We start from the raw sequence: 22,684 nt of genomic DNA on the forward strand, positions 1-22,684 counted from the left end.
TCTCATCTACACTTGGCTGAAAATATCGCACCCAGTATCCAGGGAATAGTTTTCAAAATTACAGCAGGAGCTATGCAGGTTAGCTCTCAGGAGGAACTGTTTCTGGATAGCTGGCTGAAACCTGGGGTGGTTAGTCTGTATCCAGTCAAGTTTAAGGCTCACTCTGACCCTGTGTGCCATGTGTTGATGCGAGGAATCTTATTTATCTTCATGATGTCCCCGTTTAGTTCAGAACAGATGTGACCAGAATTCAGTCTAGTGCACAACAGTAACAAAGGGCAAACTGGAGCTTGACCCAGAGCAGGACTTTGCTGGATAGAGAAATCCCTGGTATATGCAAAGGCCCTGGGCCATGAACGTCCAGGGAAAGTTGATTGTGGTATGTCTGGGGTATGGAGGGTGTGAGAGACTTCTAGGACTGAACATAGCTCATGAGTGAAGGACTTGGATGGCTTGGGAATTTGGCAGTGGGACATGCTGGTGACAGGGAGTCAGGGCTGGTCCCTGAGCAGGGACAGCTGTATTTGTATTTACTCATTTGGGTCTTGATTCTGCTGGTCAGCAAGCCTTTCTGGGCAGGCTCCTCTATGCTAGCTTGGGTCCAAGCTCAGCCCAGGGCCCTGTACCTGTGTGGAAATCTGAGTTAGAGAGAAGAGGTCAATGTAGCAATCCAAATAAGGGCCACAAGGACCCAGGGGAGCCACAAGGTATGGGTGCGAACTCTGGTCTACGGGAAGCAGGCTGATGGCATCACCCTAAGTCCTCCAGTGAGTGCAGCAGAGGTGTTGGGGTCAGCTTCAGGCTCTCTGTGTTCCTGGCAGGCTCTGGGGACAGACGGTTTGGAGGTCACCTCTGTCCCACCAGACCCACCAGGCCTTATTGAATCTGAATGTGTGTCTGTCATTGTGCAGATGAGCAGAATGAGTCCCAGAGACGGCAGGGCTGGTGGCCGAGGGAGGCAGAACTCAGGGTCCTGGCTCCTGATTCCGGCTCACCGCTGCCCTGTCCCACTCAGCCGCACATTCCTGCAGCTCTGGGTGCATCCTCCCAGAACCAGCCAACGGAGCAGCCCGATCCTCGGGGATGAAGCATCTGGGCGTTTGGGGAGGGGGTTCCTTTGTGTCGTTCACAACTTTGCAGATTTAATTTCCTTGAGGATGCCTTGACAGTGCCCGGCGTTGGTGGTAAACAACTGCTCTCCCCAGAATGTTTGCCTTGACAGCAGCTTTCCCTGGTGAGGGTGCTACCCGCGCTTGGCAGGGCCTCTTGGGCTCCAGCTCCCAGTTCGGGCTCCAGGCGAGTGAGGGCTTCTGCAAGACATTCAAGAATGCAGAGGCCGCCGTGGCGTGGGGGCCTCTGCGCCCCTTGCTGCTGCCTGTCCTGGCCTCAGAGCCTCAGATGGCCCCTGGTTGGGGATGGTCCCTGGGTGGTGAGGTAGGGCAGGATCAGGTGTCCTCTGGCTCCCGTAGCCCTGGTGCCCAAGTCCTTGGCCCGGCTCAGGAGGAGGAGGGAGCCTGTCTCCCTAGTGTAGCTCTGCCAGGCCTGTCTGTGGCTGAGAGCAGGGGTGCCTTGGCCCCGTAGCTTCCGTGGCCTGCGTCACACTGGCTTAGGTGTCCTGAGTCAGAGCCAGGAAATGGATCTGCCACGTGGGGGGGGCGGCGGGGGTGCTGCTGCCCCTGGCGCTGGGGTGAACCCTGACCCTGCCTGTCCACACCTGGCTGGTGCTGGCCTCACACATCCTTCCCCTGGCCTGGATTTGACCATTGCCTAAAGGACACACTGAGGTCACAACCTGCTCTGTGTTGCACCCTCTGGGCCCGGCCTCCCGTCCCACTTGGTCAGTAGCAGCCATTCAAGTACGCTGTTGACAGGAGGGGCTCGGGACCCACGCACAGCTGTGCCCGTTCATGCTGCTCGGCCCCAGCCCAGCTCTTCCCCGTAGAATGCCTTTCCCCATTTATCCTCTGGACACTTCTCCCTCTCCAACCCAAGAATTCACCCAAGAATTACTCCTCGGCTGAAGTCTTCCTTAGCAACCAACCACTCCTCCCATTGAAATTGTCCCCTTTTCTCAGAGCCACCTCTCCACGGACCTCTATTAATGACACTGTCACAATGTAGTATAATCACATTTTCTTGCAAAGCACTCCCCCATTAGCCCGTGAAGGCCTGGAGGCTTGTTTATCTGTGCATCCTGCAGGCCTGATATATAGTAGGTGCCTAATAAAAGCAGGCTGGATTTAATTAAGGTAGTTCCTGAAGGCGGTGTTGGAGTCTCCTTTCCTTAATGGGAAGAGGGAAGGTGGGAGTGTGCTCCTGGAGAGCTTGACCTGCCCCTGTTCCCTGCCCCTGACCCCTTGGGAACACAATGGCTGGGGGTTAGGGGGGCCCCCACCCCACTTCCACCCCACCACCGCCTTCCCGACCAGCAGGAGCTGGCTCCCCGGGCTGCCCAAGTGATCACTCTCCAGAAAACACCCCAGTGGAAACTGCATGAATGATTGATAAGATCTGAGAGCTGTTTAATTTTTTCCCCCTGTTTAATGGCTATCAATAATTTAATACGCTCTCTGTATGTTTTTAAGAAATAGCACCCATTTTGCCGTCTCCGGTTTAGCTGGCTAAATGATTTAAGTGTTGGAAATGTGCTCAGAGGATGGAGGTGGAGGGAGTTGGAGAATCTGGAGGCTGCTGGGGTTGGGAAGGGGGGATGGAGGAGGCGGGCTCAGAGTCAGCCACAGCATCTTGGCCTGGGCGAGTGCGTGCGTGTGTGTGTGTGTGTGTGTGTGTGTGTGTGTGTGTAGGTGGGAGGGAGGGGGAGGGAGGGAAGGGGCGGTAAAAGCCAGCGCCTCTCTGCTAAGAGCAAGATAATTGCTTTTCCGGGGCCTCACTGAACAGCAACTGAACAGCTGTCGCCACCACACCCCCCCCACCATGCTGAGCTTTTCTGGATGGCTCTGGGGGCTCAGGGGGGCTAGCACGGAGCTGGGCTGATTTCACCATGGGCTGAGAATCCCCCTTCCCTTGACTTCTTTGCCCCCCTCCTAAAGCTTTGAAATCATTTGTATTTTAATGATGCGGCCTGCCCAGCTGGCCAGAGTCTTCCAGATGGGGTTTGGGTGGCGTGGAGGGGGAGACTCAGAATCACTCATCTCTGGGCCCACGGGGACCTAGGAGGTCATTCGCCAGTGCTCCCCCAAACTTCCCAGACGCAGGGGATCACCTGGGTGGGCTTGTTAACAATTTAAATTTCTGGGCTCTCTTCCAGGCCCACAGGCTTTCATCCTCAGGGGAGTGGCCTGGCGGGCTGTGGGTTTACCAATCAGCCGGGGGTGATTCTTATCATCAGGGGAGTCCAGCTCCCTCCTAATGCCCACAGCACCCAGAGTGCCACGTGGCCACTCCCTCCGGGGACTGGGTGCGCAACCCTGCACCCTGTGAGACCCTAGATGCTCCATTCTGGAGCTCTTCCTGATGCAGGGCTGTGACCTAGCCAGCTCCCTGTGCACCTGCTGTCACCTCTGCTTCAAAACAGCCACTCTCTAGGGACCTGGTGTCCTTCCCTCACCCAGCCTGGCCACTCTGTGCGCCTTGGCTGTGCCTCTGTTGAGCGGGGAGCTTTCTTTCTTAGTAAAGGCAGGGGACTGGGGACAGGGGGCCGTGGCCTGTGTGGAGTGGATGGGCGTGGCTGTGACCGCCTGCTGCTGACCACGAGCCTCTCAACACAGTGGGGGCCCTGAGCAAGGCAGAAAGCACTGGGTCTCCGAACCTCCTTGGCCTGTCAGAGCTCAGTGTCCCCACCAGAGAAAGATGACGGTGAGGGGAGCCAGGTTGGAGGAGTCACACCTCCACTTAGGACAGAGCTGGACCTGCGAAGAGCGGGCAAGAGGCCTAAGGAGTCCAAGCTGAGGCCCTGGCATTGGGAGTCAGCTGAGACCCTGTCCCAGTCACCCATGTGAGGCTGTGCAGGGGGGTGGGAGAGGATTCCTGGGTCAGTATGTGGAAGGATTTCGGTGGATCCCGTGTCTGGGTCTAGCCTGACTTCTTTTCGGGAAGAGTTTGCATTATTTTGTCACAGAGTGGAGCATTGCATGATGACCCATCCATTTTGCCTTCTTATTTTAATAGATAATTCCGGGGGGAGGGTCCACTGCAAATTGGAGAGCCCCGTGTCCACCTGTAGACCTTCTTTTTACCTGAAGTTCAGCCCCACCTTGGTCTCTGTAGGAGGAGTTGGCCAGGGAACGCCTGCTTGGTGCTGATAGGTGACTCAACTTGTGATCACCAGTCCCCTGTGTCCCTGGAGCCTGCTCGGATCACCACACCCTGGTTGTGGGTTCTTGAACCTGGGGAAGAAGAGGCCAGGTGCTGCCTAACCCTAATAGGGCGTCTGCTTGGAGAGCTCCAAGAGGTGGGGAGACAGAAGTAAAAGCTGTAAACCTGGTGGAAGACGGGCCTGGTCATAGAGGATGCTGCGGGCACAGGGGCAGATAAGGCGGGGAGGTAGTCAGGCAAGGCTTCCCAGAGGGGGCACTGCCTGGCTCAGGCTTGAAGCCTGGGGGGGAAGGGAAGAGAGAGGGGAGGTGAGGCCGACGGGACTGGGGATGGGTGGAGAGGCCACAGGCCAGGGCAGAGCGGCACCTGCCACTTCAGGTGGTGAGCCTCAGGATTTGATTTGTTTTTAGCTACTATTGAAAAACATCCATGTTGTATCTGTGTGGGAAAGATCCGTAGAGCACCACAACTCGCCTGAAAGTGTAACCTTTGTGTAACCATCGTGCTGTAGAGAAACAGAACATTCCAGACCTATGCTGACTTGCAACAGCCCACTGCCCATTATCCACGGCTGCCCAGCAACGCCCCAAACCGAGTGGCCTGAAACAGCCCCTTTTCCAATCTCCCAATTCCCTGTCTGCCTCGGGCTCCTGTGGCTGTGGTCTCCAGTGGAGCGGAGGGTCGAATGGCCCCGGTCACACCTGGAGGTTGGTGCTGGCTGCTCCCTGGGCCTCATTTCCCCTCGGTCCTCCAGGAGAGCTAGGTGGTTCCTTTCTGTGGCCTGTCTGTTCCATCAAGGTCAGAAACAGCAGGACCTCTTGTGGCCCAGTCTCTGTATGTCACACCATGTCACTTTTGCCGGATCCTAACTGTCAAAACAAGTCCCAAGGCCAACTGAGATTCAGGGGCAGAGAGCCGACTCCGCCTCTTGATAGGAGGAGCCATGAAGATGCCCTGGCTGGACTTGGTCGGCTTGAGTCATTTCGCCTATTCTTGACCTTGGTGTCAGTGGAGCTCAGAAGCGTGCTCTCTCCTGCATCTGTCCTTTTAAACCCATGTCGTGTTTGCGAATTCCCTTCGTGCTGCTGGATGCGGCCGCAGACCCCTCCTTCTCAGGGCTGTGGGGTAACATGTCGTGTGGGCTCATCAGTTTATCCATCCTGTGGTTGGGGCTGCTGGGGAGTCCTCGGGCTGTTCTGTGCGGCACTGGCTGGGAACCCTCTAGGGTGCGTCTTTGGTGAACGAGTGCGTGGCTTCTGTGGAAATGGGGTCTCCGGGTGGTGAGATGGGCAACCCGGTAGGAGGCACTTCCACTGTTTTCCAAGGTGGCAGTACTAGTGTAGACTCTGAAGCAGTGTTTGGGGGCTCATGAGGGGTTTTAGAAAGACTCCCAGCTAAAGATGCCACTGACCCTGTGCAGCTGCAGAGACACTAGAAGGGGCTTCTTGTGATGTCCCCTCTGTCCACCCCAAACCTCAGGCCTCCAGGCTGGGGGACGTGGGGCCATCAGGTGGGCCTTTTTCTGCGGCACTTTTCCAACTCCTGGTCCTCTAGTTGCCTTTTCTCTGTTACCTAGAAGTTGCCTTTCATGTCTGGCCTCACCATCCACAGTCAGGAACCCCCATGTCTGCAGACATAGGATCTGACAGCTGCTGGCGGTGGGCCAGGCCGGGAGCAGGTCCTTCTTCTGGCCTCATCTGTGTGTGACACGGGACCATGGGAGGAGCCGTTCCTCTATCTTGGCCTCAGTTTCCTCACTTATAAACGACAAAGCGAAGTATCGGCTTCACCAAGTGTCTGTCCTCTCACCAAACTGACCCGTTCCCTGGGCTCTTACAGCAAGAAGGATGGGGGATGCTTTGGAGGCCTCAGGGGGCTTCCTGATGTCAGGCACATGGCTGGCCGACCCTGTTCAGTTCACCTTCCTCCCACCACTTACCGTCCACCCCCACCAAGCGGCTCTGGTTCTCACTAACTAGACCTCATTCCTGATGTCCAGGGGCTCCATCGTAAGAGGGGAACGAGCTTGCAGAAGCTGGAGGAGACAGGCCCAGCCAGGCCCAAAGCTGGCCTGGGGGGTGAGCAGAGAAAGCAGGGCAGGGGTCTGGGGATGTGGCTCAAGTGGTGGCGCGCTCAACTGGCATGCGTGCGGCCCGGGTTCGATCCTCAGCACCACATACAAACAAGGATGTTGTTTCTGCCGAGAACTGAAAAATAAATATTAAAAAAAGTTCTCTCTCTCTCTCTCTCTAAAAAAAAAAAAAAGAAAGAAAGAAAGCAGGGCAGGTCCGAGGGGGCTCTGCAGAAGCATCTGGGCAGGCTCTCAAAGGCCAGTGGGGCTTCGGAGGACTCAGAAGTGGGACCAAAAGCTTTTGTCAGGGCCCCTGGCACGCCAGAGGTGGGCTCAGGAGGCTGTGCTGTGCCAACGACTGCTGCTGCCAAGCAGGGCAGTGTCACTGGGGCTGGTTCAGGGCATTGAATGTGAAGTTTGGGGGGGGGGGGGGCAGCACTCAGCTTCCTCATGGGTGGGACAGCTTGGTCTACCAGGAGATGGCCAGAGGGACCAGGCAGATGGGGCCTAGAGGTTGGTAAGGGACTGAGGGGCTGCCCCTGGGTTAGACCCTGAAGCTCACTGTCCCCTCTCCTCTCTCCCATAGGACTCGCAGTGACTGTGCTTGGATACAGCAGGGCTGGGGCCGCCGTCCCCTTCACCCGCGACCTGAGTCCTGGTCCATTGGCAGAAACCTCAGCAGGTAAGTGGGACAGAACGGCCCCCGGGTCTGTGCGTCTGCCAGTGTGTGCTGGACGGGGAGCACAGGGTGCCCCCAGAGCGGGCAGTGGGATTCAGGGGACTGGGCAGCCAGGAGGGAAAGGGGCTCAGTGCCAGTTTCCACTTCTTCCTTGGTCTCCCAAGCCAGGCAGTGGAGGGCAGGGGTGCCCTGGCCCGGACTGGGACGATTGCTTTTATTCTGTTCCCAACTCCCAGCATAGCCCTGGGGAGCCCGGTCCCTCCAGTGCTGAGAGCCTCGGTTTTCTTAATGATGATGGTGATGGAGATGCCCTCCGATGCTCGGGCACTTATCTATCTGTGTGTGCTGGGCCCTGTGTGGTTATGACCTTTCATCTTCGTGACCTCCCCAGGAGGCGCTGGTTATCATCACCATCACCATCGTGTAGGTGAAAACCTGAGCCTTGTGGTCAGGAAGTGACTTGCCCAAGACCATACACCAGGCCAAGCGGGGGTTCAAGGCCAGGTCTGTGTGCACCAGAGTGCCAGGCGCCTGAGCCCTGGCCACGCTGCCTCTGGCCTTGCCCCCTCCCTGGCTTCTTCTTGAGGGTGGGGATCAGGGCGTCATCAGTGTCCCCCAAAGTGCTGGGTCCCATTCTTACTTAAGGCGAAAGGACGGACCTCTTCCAAGGCTGCTGGTTGGCCTGGGGGTTGGTCAGGACTCAGTGGATGCCATACAGCTTCCACCAGCCCTGGCCTGTGACGTCCCTCCCAGGTGACACCCAGAGTCCCCTCTAGAGAAGGAGTATGCTGGCTGGGTAAGGCTCTCTCCATTTTTACCCATCTTGTTCAGTTTCCTAAGTTTGTATTAAGCACTTACTGTATGCAGGCACCACATGCAGGGAGAGGGGCCTGTCAGACTGTCCAGCCAGAGCTGGGACATCCCTCTACAGTGGTAGACAGGTCTCAGAGGTTAGAGGGGGGAAGTCTGGTAGATGACCCAAAAGTGAGTCACAGTGTGGGGAGAGAGGAGCGGTGGCTGAGTGGGGAGCCGGCAGGAGGAGGAAGGAATTGGCTCAGGGGATTGTGAAGGGCCATCAAGGCCAGGCTGGGACGTGGGTCCCCAGGGCAGCGGGAGCCATTGAGGGTGGTAAGTAGGGGGGTACTCGCCACCATGTGCTTGAGCCTGTCCCTTTGGCGGCACTGGGAAAGTCATTTTGAAGGCCTCGCTGGAAGCCAGGACGCTAGTGGGCTGTCCCAAGGACCAGTCACCGTGGGAGTTCAGAGAGTTTTGCTGGAGCCAAAGTGAGAAGCACAAGGGCCTGGGGAAGGGACATCGGAGCCTCTGCAGCTGCCGATGCTGGGATGAAGGCAGGAAAGCTGCGCAGTGTGAGATGGAGGTTGACCTTGGAATTCTGAGTGGGTGGGGAGGCTGCGCTCCAGGAAGGCTTCTTGAGGAGGTGGAGCAAGTGGTGGCCCAGAATTTCCTGAGGGGGCTGAGATATACATGAGGAAGACAACCTGGGTGACATTGCATTTTACAGGGGCCTGATGTTCTCATTGAAAGTATAGATATACACACAATGTCTTCCCACACACCCAAGGCCTCCCTGCCCAGAGTCATGGCTGTGTGCAAACAGACCCAGGTGTGCGCCTGACCGCGTACTTGCAAACATGCCTGCACATGGTGCAAGTGTGCAGACGTGTCTACGTGCACTCAGGCTTGATTGGCCACGCGCACAGGTATGAACGCAGATGTGCAAAAAAAGCAGGCTCCTTCACATCCATGTCAACATGGTGCTGGGCGCCAGCAGCTCTGGGCCAAGGCTGAAGCTCTGTAGGTGTGTTGGGGGGGCTGACCACGTGACTGAGCAAGGCCCAGCTCTTGCCTTCCACCCGCCCCCGGGGCTTCCTCTGGAAACAGGAGCGCTCCCCCTGTGATGCCCGTGGGTGGTCATGAGAATTCAAGATGGAGGCTGCTGGGAACAATTTCCGGTGCTTTGTAGCTTCAATGAATTGGAGTCATTTTTCTCATAAGAAAACGGGTCATGGGTTCAGTGGGACGGTTGTAGGCACTGCCATGGGACATCTGTGGGGTGCTGTCCTTGTTCCTCATCCCCTGGGGACTCCATCCAGGCTTCCTGGGGCCTGGGCACCCTCTGAATCAGGGCACAATAGGTGACCCCCCTGCCTTCTCCAAGACAGTGGGGTCTGCATCATTCTTTTTTTTTTTTTTTTTGGCACCAGGAATTGAATCCAGGGGTGCTTAACCACTGAGCCATATCCTTAGCCCTTTTTCTGTATTTTATTTAGAGACAGGGCCTCACTGCGTTGCTAAGGCTGGCTTTGAACTTGGGATCCTCCTGCCTCAGGCTCCCCAGCCTCTGGGATGACAGGCGTGCGCCACCAGGCCCAACCCACGTCATCCCTGCCAGTGCCTTTACCTGTGGACTCCTGGGCACTTGGGGGTCCATGGCACTGAACTTTGGCACAGCAATCATGTTAGGCTGGCCCACTGTTTACATGCTTTCTGAATCCCCCCTGAGAAGCCCAAGAGGGAGGCCTTACAGAACCCCGCAGACAGGAAACAGATACAGCACGTTAGGTGAGTTTCCAGGATACCTGCTCAGAAGTGCTGGGGCTGGGTTCATGGCCAGGCCACTGCCTCTCAGGGTTTGCACTCCTTAATCCAGTGATTTCCCTCCGGGAACAGGCCCACTTTGCTGATGGGGAAACAAAGAGGTTGGGCCACACAGCCAGGAAGGGCCAGGTCCAGGATTCGTGCTCATTAACCCCACTGCACCCCTAGATCCAATCCCCACCCTCCTTCCTGGAGGGGCCACTTTTATTGGAGAGGTTCCCCAAGAAGATTCTGGGGTTACCTGGGCTTTCCTCCTGGCTCAGTATTCCTGGGCATATTTGCCCTTTTCTTAAAATAAAAAAATGGGTTGTCCTCTGAAGCCTGCTGTCTAGCATGATCTAGAAACTTTTTCTCTGAGACCCCTTGGTAAAGTGTCCTTGGGATTGTCCTTTGGAAACGTGGCTAGCAGGAGGCTTCAGGGTCATTAGGAGTCCTGGAATAGCCCTGGGGGAGGCAGGAGGGTTCCCACACCCGTTAGCAGACTCTTTAATCTGCTGCAGTGTCATGCACGGACCCCCTAGCACAGCTAGCTGGGATTAGGCCTGACCCGGGAGGTGACAGTTAGCTGGGCCTAAAAAGAAGAGGAGACATTTGCTAGGTTGATGTGCTGGGAGAAGGAAGACCTAGCAGCGGCCCCAGTTATAGCAATGCCCAGAGACGTGAGAGTTCATTTACAGCCCTTTGCGCCTGCACCTGCCCAGAGGAATCTTCTAGAATCAGGACCAGCTCCATAACTTGGGAGACCTATGGAAAATGAATGCAGAGTCCATTGTGCACAAGTTACTAGGAATTTCAAGATGGTGGCAGTAGAGTGGGGTCTTTGTAAGCTTAGGCAACTGTCCATGAAGCCAACCTTGTGTGGAGTGAGCGTAGTAGTCGTGGGATTAAGTGAAAAGAACCATGTTGTGTGCAGCCTCCTCCATTGACCTAGAGGCTCGGCCGCCTGGGGCAAGTGCCCCTCACCTCTGTGAGCCTCGCTGCCCCCGGAGCATCGGTGTCCTCCTCCCTGTAGCTGAGGCTTGGTGTGGCCAGCTTGTCCCAAGCAGCCAGGATGGAAACTTCAGCTAGGGTGAGATTGCAGCCTTTCCATCAGGCATGGTGTCCAGGCCTCCCCTGGCCTGGCCCTGTCTTCCTTCCAATCCTTTCCTGCATGTCTTACGCTCTATTTTTCATGCTTTTCCTAACTCACCAGGCCAGGTAGTATGTGTGAGGAATGGGCTGGGCATGGGTTGAGGCCGGCTGTGTTTTATTTGCAGAGCCTTCTGTCTTAACTGCCCCCTGCCTGTTCGTCTCGCTCTTCTTGGCAAACTCACTCCCACGGGCTGGATGCCAAGGAGCCTTGACTGACTCCGGCTCCTCCTCCAGGTACCCGCAACGGCCCCTTGCTCTGTGGGGCTCTTGCCAGAGGGCAACCCCCTTCCTCATTCCATCTGACCCTCCTCCGAGCCCTTGAGAGGCCCTGTTCCCATTTGCTGGATGGAAAACAGAGGCTCAGAAAAGTGCAACCCCCACTCCAAGCTCCTGGGCTGCACGTGGGACGGGGTGTGGATGGTGACAGCAGAGGCCGTACCTGGGCTCCACCCTGGGACAGACTCACATTCCAGCCCTCTGGGGAGACTGGCTTTTCCCTCCTGTTCAAGGGCTCCAACCTCTGGTCCAGGAGCAGCCCCAGGTACCTGGGTGACTGAGGGGGGCCTGGTGGGACCCTGAGGGCCAGCCAGGTAAAGGAGGTAGGCCCCCAGCCCTGCCCTGGCCTGTGGGTAACGTGGCTCAGTTCAGATAGCCAGGCGGCTACAGCCAGGTAAATGGGGCTCCAAAGCCTGGGGAGTCACACACTCAGCAAGGAGAGAACCCGGAGCTGGTTTGGAAAGTAACAGCCAGAAAAGGCTGGACGCAGAGGACAGAGACACACGTCAGGGGAGTGACCAGCTGTTCCGTGTAGCTGGCACTTTATAGAAGGCACTCAAACACTTGGTGGATAAATGAGGGGACACTACTGTGGGCGCAGGGGGCGCAGGCTCTGGGCCTGGGCCTCAGGATGATTCCAGTCTTGCCACTCCTTTCTTTGCGGCCTCAGATTAGTGACAAGCTCTCTGTGCCCGTGTCCATGTCTGTGAAGGAGGGAGAGCAGGGCCAGCCTGGAGGTCACTGAGGTCCCTGGGCAGGGCGCACGGCAGTGCATAGAGCACGGACAGCAGTCTGCAGCGTGAGGACAAGTGGCAGGCATCACTGTGGGCTGCATGGGGTTGTGGTCACTTGGAGCAGGTAGGGACATAGTGAGATGGTCATTTAGGAAAAAATGGTGGGGAAAACAGGGCTGCATTTGGGTCCCCTAGGAGGTGGTTCCAAACAGCTGCCGCTCAGCATTCTGCAGGCAGCCCCAGGCGCGGGGGGCGCCCTCCTCTTCTGCTCCACCAGCCCCTGACACGCGGCCTCATGCTGCCAGCTTGCAGGGCCTTCACCTGTCAGTCAGCACCCTTCAGGGTCACAGGGGCAGGTGTGGGGCTGGCTGCTAAGACCTTGAGTGCCAGAGCCCACTCACAGAGGGCCTGGCCGGGCCCAGCCTAGGGCTCCAGGGTCCGCAAGTGGTGCGCCTGTCACTCCCGGGCGCCAGCTGAGAATGCGCACCACCCTCCCCCGGCCAGGAATGTGTTGCCTAGAGCCCAGGCCCCTCTGCTGGCAGCCCCAACTGGCCACCCCCACCCCTGGCTGGAGCTGCTGCTCATTCCTGCCTGAGCGGGGAACGCCCCTCTGGGGCAGCAGGGTGAGGCTGCCTCTGGGCAGGCCTTCTGAGCGGGACTTATTTAAGCCTCAGTCTCACCTCAGACCTGCTGTGTGACTTTGGATAAGTCCCTGTCTCTGAGCTATTTATTGCTCAGAGAGGACAGGTCAAGGGGTCACAAAGTGCCGTCTTCAAGGGTGTCAACAACCCAGTGAAGCGGGGTTATACTAGGGGGACAATGAGGAACCGCGGAACACAGAGGGATTAGGAAACCTACCAAGGGTCACGGGGCTGTTGGTGGAGCAGGGCTTGACCTAGTAGTAAAATGTGTCTTCTCCGCTAAGTTGAACTGCAGTCACAGGTCCTGTTATGGTCACTGGGTGACTGTTCACTCGCACAGCCGGGTGGGGGGTCATTTCCTTGGTCTCGGCACTGTGTTCCGCTCTGGTCTGAAAGTGAGTGGCAGAGGAGGAGCTGGGTGGACACAGCCCAGGCCTGGGCAGGACTCACAGAGCCCAAGTGCACAGCTGCTGGAGGGGAACCCCTCATGGGGGAGCGGATAAGGGACAGGAGTCAGTCGGGGAGACTTCCTGGAGGAGGCGGAGGTGTGCTGGATTCCTCGGAGGTTTCCTGGGGTCTCTGCATCACTCGGGGGTGGCGCAGGACAGTCAAGGTGGCAGGAAACGATCCCAGAAGCAGGAGCTGAGGCAGCTCTGGAGGGCCCCTGAGGCTGGGCCCAGTGCCTGGCCTTTATTCTTCAAGCTCAAGCCAGGAGGGTTAGCCTCAGCCCACTGGCTAGGCCAGGGTGAAGTGGGGCCCAGCCTGAGACTCAGCCTGCCCAGAGACGGGGGGTGGAGGGCGTGTCTGCCCCAGGGGCCACACCTCCTGGCACCACTGGGCTGCTGCCAGCCTCTCTCCTGGCCAAGCACTGGAGCCCTCTACCAGGAGGGACATGCCAGCCTCCCCAAAGAGTGAAACGTGAAGGTGGGTATCCGAGTGCCACCCGCTTCTGCCACCATCTATACCCATACTCCACCCACAACCCCTGTGGGCCTGACATCAGCTCGGAGCTTAGAGTGTTTAGTGATTAGGTGGATCAGAGACAGCCAAAGACTAGCCTAGAGACACACAGCAGCATCATAGTGAATATAGGAGACTGGAACTCAGGCAAGTGGTGTCCTTCCCAAGGAGGCAAGTCTGTGTCTCTGGCTCTCCCAGAATCCTGGGGATGCCTCCCAGTTGCATGTCATCACTCACCTAGGTGTGACAAGCTGGGAAGTGCTCCGTGGGTGTTATGGCAGGCCACTCCCCCTCCCACTAAGATTTCTTACCACCTCTCCCAAGCCCCGGAGTCTGTCTGCCTCTAATCCACGAGGCAAACTCTTGGGATAGAGAACAGCCTTGCCCATGTCCTGTGTCCCTGGGTCCAAAGACTTGATGACCTCGCATCACAGGGGGGTCTGCAAGGGGTGCGTCTTCACTGAGTCCCAGCACAGCCCTGGTGGCCACTCTCTCTCGTGGAGAGAAATGGTCTCCAGATGTTGGGCGGTCAAGGCCCCTCGAGCGCAGGTGGGGAGCTGAGGCCTGGAGAGGGCAGCGTGCACCCCACAGTAACTCCACGTGGCCCTCAAGCCTCTCAGCGGGGCACACTGTGACCCTAAACCACACTGAGGGCACGCGGGCGCAGAGGCTGTCAGGAGAGAGCACCTGGGGTGGTCAGCACCAACTCCAAGGGGCTGGGGACGCAGCGAGGAGGCCGTGGAAGTTCAGGGCATCTGTGGAGACCCACTCAGTGGGCGCTGCCTGGGTGACCGCCTCCCTCACCCGCCTCCTGTGACTGCCCCCAGCCAGACCTGCCACCAACAGTCCTCTCCCCATCCATCTAGCTGACCGCTTGGGACCACAGGCCTGGTCTGAGGGCTGTCAGGGTGTAAGAGGGTGAGGAAGGAAAGTGGACTCAGGGAGTCGGAGGCCACTGTGTCCTCCTCAGCCCCCTCTGCCTAGGACCTTTGGAGTGCCCAGCTGGCCTGCAGTCTGGGAAAACCACAGAAGTGTATCCAGCAAGGGGCTTGCAGCTCTTCTGAGGGCGCAGCAATCAGAGAGGGCTTCCTGGAGGAGGTGGGTCTGCAGCTAGGCCCTGAGGAAAGAGCCAGACCATGAACTGAACCGCGAGCTGGACCCAGGCCGACCTGCGGGCTGGGTAGAGGGCCAAGAGCCAGAGGTGAAAGGAAGGCGGTGCAGACGCCCCCTGGAGGCCAGATGGCAGAAGAAGGAAGTTGGAAATGTTTTTTTCTAACTTGCTAAATGTCCCTGAGCAGATTACCACCCACTCTGCCTCAGTTTCCCCCAGATCTCCTCTGAGCTCCAGGCACCTGGAGCCACAGGAGCACTTGGTGCTTTGGTGGAAGGGTCTGCCTTTGGGGACTTGTGAGCAGGTACCAGGGTCCTAGGCTGAGACAGACAGGGCTCCCCCAGGAGCTGGTGGGCAGCTGGCCAAGGAGGGCTTCTCTCGGACTCTCAGCTTTGCCAGCCTGGGAGGAAGCAGCAGGCCCCTGGGGCAGACCCACCTATGGAGAGGGCTCGGGGGTGGACTGAGAGAATTGGGCTTCCCCTGTCCTTCCCGTGACCGGCCACTGCCTCCTGCGAGGGAGTCTGCCCCCCCACAAGGCTGCGGGGCTCAGACTGTGACGCAGACAGAGTGCCCTTTTGGAGCCTCCTGTGCTGGTGCCAGGCCCACAGTCTGCTGCAGGCCCCGTAGGCACCTGCTGCCCTCCCAGGGCGTGGCCCCTCCCAGTGGCCGGGCTGGGCCGCCTGTGTTTGCCAGTCTCCACTGACCCGCCCGCTCCTCTCACCTCCCTCCTATCAGCAGAGCAGCAGCGACAGCTCCTTGGACTCCGAGTACCCGTGATTGCGCAAGTCCCCTCGGCGATTTGCACAGCCGCCAGCGCAGGACGCGCCAGCTCCGGGCTGCCCAGTTCCTGCTCAGGAAGCCAGAATTTGTTTCTGGAATAGTACGGCAGCCACCCCACAGGAGGGCGGCGAGTCTCCCTCAACGCAGAGGCCTCTTCATGACCCCTGAGTCACATCACATTCATAATATCAGATGGGCTTAGGCCCTGCGTCAGTGACAGAAAGCACAGGCACAGAAGGCATGAGACCTGGCCAGGGTCACACGGCCAAGCCAAGACTCATACCCAGGACCCAGACCCCTGGTCAGCCCCCCTTTTGCACCAAGCCAGGTGTGTCGGCGGGGGGCGGGGGGCTCTGGCCTCGTCTCCCTCCTGGGCTCCCGCTGCCTTCATCGGCTGGGTCCGCCAGTGGCCTGACATTTACCTGGTAAGGAGAAGAGCCTCCTCCCTCTAAAATCAAGAGGCTAAAAATAACCAGGTCCAGCTTCCTGGGGCCCCTGCCCAGCCAGTCCTGCCTGCCTCAGCGACCTTTCTCCTGGGTGCTAGAAACCAAGTGTTTGCGACTGTTCTGTGGCCCCTTGTGCCGGGGGCTTCCTAGGAGTTGAAGCAGGAGTGGCTTTGCGGGCGCAGCTTCTGAGCCTGGGTCTGGGTCTCTGCAAGGCCAGCCTGTCTGCGGGGTGTCAGGGCAGTGTGCCCTGCCTGAACCTCAGCCTCTGTGCCCGGACTCCCTGTACGCATTTCGTGTCCAGGTGGCTGCCATCTCCCTAGACGCTTGGGACCCTCCCTTGAGCTGCTGGTTTCTGCTGAGCTACCCGGACTCCAGGAGAGCGGCCTGTGCCCTTCCTCCCCTGCTGCTCCTTTCACCTGCACTGGGCCCAGAGCACACAGTGTGGCGTCCTGCCCTGGTGCCACTTCAGCCGAAATGAGCCAGAGTTCAGAAATGGAATTGCACCTTGCTGGCCTCTAGCCTCTGTTTGCTTTCTTCTTTTCTGATTTTTTTTTTTTTTCGGCTGTGCAGAGGATTGAACCCAGGGCCTCGCACATACTGGGCAAGTGCTCCACCATGGAGCCACTCCCCAGCCAACCTGTAATCTCTGAAATGAGCATCCTCACTGGAGCCTGCGGCGTGGCCACAGTGGAGGCCGTGCGCAGTTGGAGCAGGCGTGTGTCTCGGGCCATTCTCTCTGCTGCCGTGTAAACACACGCTGGCAACCTAATACATTAGATTGATGTATTTGGGCAGGAAGGGAAAGGTCTTGAAGACCCAAGCGAACAATTGGCCACTCAGTTTCCCCCAAGTCAGGGACGCTTGCTCCATTCCCTGTGCCCCTCCTGAGTGGCCTGGCGTGCCTGCCCAGCCTGTGTTTGTCCAGTTTTGGGGCTGGGTCAGTGTGACCAGAAGCCTGTGGACACTGGCCTTCGTCCAGGGGCTGGCCGATTTTGGAGTCGGCCCAGTGGAAACAGAAGTGGTTTTCCAGCTCTGGACTTGCCCGCTGCGGGAGCCTGGGCATGTGGAGCGGCCTCTGCGTGCTTTGGTTTCCTCACCTGAAAAGGGGACAATCATGGCGCCGAGCCTATAAGTGTCATGAGGGTTCGATTACAACAAGTGTGCAGCACTCAGAAGAGCATCTGGTACGGGTGAGCGTGGGCCCGTGTCACTGGGCCTCATCGTAGTGAGGCAGGTCCTGCAGTTGGTGGCAGTATCCGTGGCCACCTGCTGCTGGTTGAGTTCTCGGTGTCGGGTGTCGACACTTGGCATACATTACTGCATTCAGCCTTCCCAGTGACCACACGCGAGGCACCCTGTCAACTCTGTGTTCCAGATGAGGACATTGAGGCGTGCAGGGGCCACATGGAGTCTGAAAATGGTAGAACCCAAAATCAGAACTCAGAATCAGCCCTGCTGGGGTGACCGGTCAGTTGGGTTTGCCTAGGACCATCCCAGTTTTAGTACCAAATGTTCCAAATCCTGGAAACCTCTCTCTCCCAGGCAAACCAGGATGGTGGCCATGCTGGATGGGTCTGAATGCACTGGCTCCAATTCTGAGCCCTTCTGACCCCGCCTTGGATCGGGGGCTTGCTGGTGCCCACACCTGATAACTGGCTTCCCTAGCTAAACGTCATTGCTCCCCTCCACCCCCAGCCCTGACTCCAGTCGCCTCTCCAGCTTCCTCTTCTCCCCTCCTCTCTAGCAGGAAGGGCCTGGATCTTGCCTGCTGGGCTCTCTGTGCCCGGGGCTGTGCCTGCTGTTGACCTGCAGTGGACGGTGGGCCCTGGGCCACCCTCACCAGGCCTCCGTCTTCCCTTTGGCATGAGGGCTTTGGTAGCCCTACTCTTAGCTCCCTAGAGAACTCTGGAAACCTCTTTTCTTAAAAGACGGATGGCAGAGAGGAGCCCCTGCCCCAGCGCCGGCCTAGGCAGGGCAGGCAGGAAGGATTGCACGGGCCCTTCCGGGGCATTGATGGAGTGTGCTGCTGACAAAGGAGAAAGGTCAGCAAGGGGACAGAATGGAGCTGGTGTCAGCCACGGGTAGCAGCACCCTCCCCCAGGTCGGGGCTTCCTGGGGGGAGGAACTGCTGCTCCCTAGAGTCCCGGGTCAGTTCCTGTTGATGCAGGCGGCTGGTGCTCCAGGAGAGCTGGGCACCCAAAGCCCCGAGAGCAGGGGAGAAGCCTAAATGTCCTTGTGACCCCCCCCTCCCCCCAGAGCCCAGTAGTGCATTTGACCTCCTGAACCCTCTCTGTGTCCCACTGGCCACCCCACTCCTGCCAGCCATCAGGCCTCGTCACCTTCTTGCCTCTAAAGTCCTTTCCCAGCCTCCCACTGTCCTTCCTGACTCCCCACAGTCACCAGGAAGAGGGTCCAAATTCGGAGATTGCCGTGAAGGCTCCTTGTGAGCTCAGTGGGGCTGCCCAAGCTACCTGGGCCTTCCTCCCCCAAGGAGCCAGGACATCTGTGCCCCCCGAGGGCCAGGCCCAGCTCTGGGCTACCAGCACTCCAGCCTCACCTGGGCTGCAGGGCCCAGGACCAGAAGTCCATGTGGATGCACGGGCTACCCCACGCCCTCCTCAGACACACCTTGAATTGCTTCTGGGAAATTGCCCCGTCCATCTCATGCCTCAGTTTCTGGAGCAGGGAGGAGCCATCTGTTTCCCCAGGCACACATTCTCAAGCTGACTGTAGATTGCAGTGGACAAGGACCAGACTCTGGGGTTGTAAATACGAGCGTCTGATCCCAGCACCATCACTGACTAGCTGTGTGTCCTAGGGCAGTCCTTCTGACCTCTCTGAGCCTCAGTGGAATAATCTGTGATATGTGGGCGACCATAGTCCATCCTTTACAGGATAGCAGGATTCAGTGAAGTGGCAGATGCAAAATAGTTGCAGTGTCCTAGAACATGGTAGAGATCAATAAAATCAGCTCTCATCAGTCATCCTCAGGTCAGACAGGAACCTTATCCATGAGCTGAGGGCCATATTTCAAGGGAGTTCTTCCCGCTCCTGGAAGAGCCCTTCCATTTCTGCCCACTGACCTTCACCCTGTCCTTGTACGCCTCTCTCACACCGTCTGAGACCCCAGGAAGCCTACCCTATCCCCATGTGTGTCTTCTGTGCTGTTAATCCTGTGGCCTCCCAGCCCACACAGGTGTCTGGACCAGAGCCGGGGCCTGATAAGGGTTGGTTGGGTGCAACTGATATGCACCAAACAAAGTCACCTCCAAAGAACAGCATGGCAGTGACCAGCCAGGCCATCCCCAGACTGCTGAGGGCAACAGTGCACATCCACCCGGCCCCCTGTGGGGCAGGTGGAGCAGCCCCAGAAGGTGATCCTAGGCCACCTCCTGTCCCCGGGTCTGAGCTGTCTCGCCGTGTTCTGCTGCTGGGGTCCCTTCCCCACCCCCACAGTTCTCTGTTAAATCGTGTTATTATATTTAAACAAATCAATTCCATTGCAGAGTTTTCCTGTCCTAATGATGAGTTTGCAGCACAAGCGCCATTGATTTCTCACGGCCCTGAAAACCAGTTGATGAATTGCACCGGGCGGGTCTTTGGGGAGGCGCAGAGGCAGCCTGAGCCCCTGGCTTGGCCTCCCGTGTCACCACCCGCCCCACCCCATCCTCAGCTGCTGCCTGCTCTCAGGCTGAGGTCACTGGATAAAGGGCGCCCCCCACCCCCCACCCCACCCCCGGCACTGGCGGAGGGTGGAATGTCATCTCCAGGGACCGGGCCCCTATTCTGGGGAAACAATCGCGGTGGAGACTTCTATTGATTTTGGCCCAAGGCAGGATCCCAACGCACAGAGCGGAGAAGTGGTGCCCTGTGATCTGGGCTTCCCTGACAAGTTCAGAGCATGTCCCTGAGAGCCACTGAGGACACAGGCACTGTTCCTGGTCCTGGCTGGGTCTGCAAGGTACAGGGGTGCCGGTGACAGTGGTCAGCGCGACTAAATTGCCACCGCTTCCCTCTGAGAAATCCCACCACGTTGGAAGTCACAGTCACAGATGCCACCTGGGACTCTGACTGGGATGCTTCTCTGAGCTTTCACATGCCCCCAGGGCTGGGTGGGCACACTGAATCCACGCAGCCACTAGAGGGAGGGACTGCTGGGTGCCCCGGCAGAGGCACCCCAGCCTGCCTGTGGCTGTGACTCCATCTACCCCCTTGCAAGGCTAAAAAGTGACTCTGACTACCAGCCTTTTTTTCCATCTCCACCCACCCTGGCTGTTCAGTCTGCCCAAAGCAGGTCACAGGCTGTCAGCTGGAAGGACCCAGTCATCTTGCAGGGGTTTCCACTGGGCTGTCTGCAGGGACCACACCAGCTTGGGAACTGGGCTGGGGTGAGGCAAGAGGGAGTGGCAGGGACTGTGGCAAATTGGAGAGTGCCTGCCTTGCCCAGATTCCTGAAAGTTTGGCAACCCAGGCCCATAAAGCCCTATAATGGGGCTGAGGGCCAGATTCGCTGCCCTTCCCCCATGCTGCTTCAGGCCTTTGTTTTGGAGACAAGAACATGTGGCCCAGTGGCTCTTCAAGGTCATAGCACAAGGCAGGGGTACAGCTGGGGTTTGACACAGCATCTCAGGCGCTGCTGGCTCCTGTCCTCCAGGCAGGACAGGGCAGAGGACTCTGTTCTAGGGAAGACGGTCCCCTTAGTCAGAGGACCCAAGGAAGCTGCCCCTTCCCTTCGCTCTCAGCGGAGTCCCTCTCCCCCCCAGCCCTCCCTCGCAGACAGACCTCCTGTTCCTGTAATCAGGTTAGCCTCCTGCTCAGCGCTCGCTCTGCTGAGCTGGACCAGCTGCCTCTAATGGCCTGTGGACCTGGTCTTCTCCCTGGCTCTGGGGTGGGGGAGGGGAAACCAAGAAAAGAACTGCGAGTGGGAAGAGGCTGGCTGCCCACTCCCCCGTTCCGACTCTTCTGTGGCATCTTGGATCAAATCCAACCCCTTTGCCCGGCATCCAAGACCCCGCGTCATTCTCTGTCCCCGCAGCCCCGAGGCGCTGCTCCTCTCTGTGCCACACAGTGCCATTTCCCGCCTCTCCACCTTTCCATAGGCAGGTCCTTTTGCTCCTTCCTGCTTTCTCAGAAAACTCCTGTGCATCCTTCAAAACTCAACTAGTGTCCCTTCCTGTGGGCTGCCTCCTCCCCGGGCTCCTGCCCCTGGACTCCCACGGCAGAGCTGCTCTGATGATCTGGCACTCACCCCAGGTGCCCGACAGAGCAGTGCTCAGGGAAGGCCTAGAGCCCACCGAGAGGAGAGAGGTGGCAACCCGGGAAGAGAAAGAGACAGACAGGAAGGAGGACGAGGACAGCTGCTCCTGGCTCCTCCCAGCTCCCACCTCCAGCCTTTCAGAGGGGACCATCCCAGCTCCTGGTGACATATGCTGGGCCTGAAATAGACGCGTGGGGGCCTTGGTGGTGCTCTGCCCAGTGCCAAGCAGCCCCCTCCCGCTAGGCCTTGGGCGCTTCAGCTAGCTCCTCTCCCAGGGCTCTGCCCCTGCAGCCAAGACCCTCCCCCCGCCGTGCCAGGCCTTGCTCCTCTGTTCCTGCTAACTTTGTTTTATAAATAAATTATATAAATAGGCTCCTCCGATTCCTCGGAGCACGCAGTGTTTAAGGACTGGGGCACCGCTGCCGGCGTAATTGTACTACCGAATCCATCAGCTGCCTAATTACCATTCATTTTGCATTTATTTCTGCTAATTAAAAAGAGAGAAACTCCTAACAACTTTTACGTAAATACTATATTTGTTCTATGTAAAGATGGGATGCTAATTTGCTGGTGATTAGCTGATTATCTAATTTTATAGCTGTCACACAGGATGGCCCTGTCTCCCCTTGGCACCCCAGACACCACTGGAGGCCTCCGAGCAGGTGTCAGGGGAAGAGGTCAAAGGGGGTGCGTGGGCACTTAGGGGGCCTGTCACCAGGAGCACCAGGCTGCACCGGTGTTCAGCGGGGCTGCACGCTGATAGATGGAGCCCCTCCACCGTTTCTGTACACAGAGAGATTAAGGCCCAGAGAGCCCTAGCTGCCTCCTAGCGAGACAGTGGCCAAGATGACAGCTACTGCCGTGTTTGGAGTCCCACTCCTGTGCTCAGCCCCGGTATCCTGCTCTCATCAGGAGGAATTTGCTGGAAGATGGCTGAAGAGCTATCAGGAGGAAAGGGCTTAGCCTGGTCTGAGCCCATGGCCCAAACCACCCCTTCTGTGTAGCCTTCTAGAAACCTCTGCCTCTTCCCATTTCCTTGCCCAGCATCCAGGCTCTGCTCCTCAGCTCCCGGACCACTAGGATGGAGACTCCCCCCATCCCCGCCTGGGCCAAGCCTTCCCCAGAAGCAGCCTGCACCCTGTCCAGGCCTTGGGCGCTGTTGACCGCCTCAACGAGTGTGAGGAACTAAATTTCAAATTTTAATACTATGTATTTATTTTTATATGGATTAGAAAAAATATATGTAGATACATAATTAGTTCATCAAACCCCTGATTTCACAGATAATATTGCTGTAGATGAAGCTAAATAAAAAGAAAGTGATTGGTTTAAGGTGATTTAAATAATGATACATAAATAATGAGGATGGAGCACAGATGTGGCTTTCCGTGTCTGGCACCTGAAGTGGCAGACACCGGAGGAGGCCTGAGGGTGAGGTCCAGGCCACAGGTTGCAGGAGCAGAGACGCAGGGCAGGGTCGGCTGGTCCCTGGCCCTTGGGCCAGCCCCACCCCCTGACAGGCTGACAGTGCCTCTGGACGGTGCCTCCTCTTCCTCGCCCTGTAGGCAGCAAACAGCTCACAAGAGAGGGGTCCCTTCTCATGCCAGGGGCAGTCTAATGGGAGTCCCCACCATTGAGGTCTCCTTGGGACAGGCCCAACCGTCTCTAGGACCTCTTCTCCCCTACCCCTGCCAGCTCTGGGAG

At 57.9% G+C, this 22,684-nt stretch overlaps 1 protein-coding gene across 4 annotated transcripts in view; it reads left to right on the forward strand.

The window, feature by feature from the left end:
* Positions 1 to 22,684, forward strand: part of Zmiz1 (zinc finger MIZ-type containing 1) — a 220,742-nt gene that overhangs the window by 37,766 nt on the left and 160,292 nt on the right. For all 4 annotated transcript variants that reach the window (XM_076835131.1, XM_076835134.1, XM_076835133.1 and 1 more), the window contains exon 2: positions 6,933 to 7,028. The gene's annotated coding sequence lies outside the window, so the exon portion shown is untranslated. The remainder of the gene's footprint in view (positions 1 to 6,932; positions 7,029 to 22,684) is intronic.

This window comes from Callospermophilus lateralis, chromosome 15 (assembly GCF_048772815.1).
Source record: "Callospermophilus lateralis isolate mCalLat2 chromosome 15, mCalLat2.hap1, whole genome shotgun sequence".
In the NCBI taxonomy this organism is placed as follows: Eukaryota; Metazoa; Chordata; class Mammalia; order Rodentia; family Sciuridae; genus Callospermophilus; species Callospermophilus lateralis.